The following is a 449-nucleotide window of genomic DNA, read 5'->3' on the forward strand; positions in this document are numbered from 1 at the left end:
TGCAGCCTCCCATACAAATCCTTATTCCTCAGGCTTTGCGTCTCATAATAACCTGTTAGATGGCACTACCTTAATGGCCCCAGGCAATTGTGTCACCATCCCTCTCCCGAACTCTTCCTGGCAAATCCAGCCCCCGCTCCCAACCACACTTTTCTCTTTCCATTAGTATTTTTGTTATTATCCAAGCTTAAAACATTGTGTACATTGGGACTGGAGAGACTGCTCAGTGGTTAGAAACTCCTATCCTTGCCGAGGACCCAAGTTCAGTTCCCAGCATCCACATCAGGTGGCTCACAACTGCCTGTAACTCCAGCTCCAGAGGATTCCACACTCTCCTGGCCCCCAGAGGCACTGCATTCCTGTGCACAAACCCACACATAGACGCACATACATACACATAATTAAAAAATAAATATTTCAGTATAAATCAGGAGATGTCACTAAGTAGA

General features: G+C 46.1%; 1 protein-coding gene across 1 annotated transcript in view; it reads left to right on the top strand.

Moving 5' to 3' along the window:
• Nucleotides 1-449, top strand: part of LOC103735146 (ryanodine receptor 2-like) — a gene marked incomplete at both ends in the record, with an annotated part of 32,045 nt that overhangs the window by 27,208 nt on the left and 4,388 nt on the right.

Source organism: Nannospalax galili, unplaced genomic scaffold (assembly GCF_000622305.1).
Source record: "Nannospalax galili isolate Female #2095 unplaced genomic scaffold, S.galili_v1.0 scaffold8917, whole genome shotgun sequence".
Lineage (NCBI taxonomy): Eukaryota > Metazoa > Chordata > Mammalia > Rodentia > Spalacidae > Nannospalax > Nannospalax galili.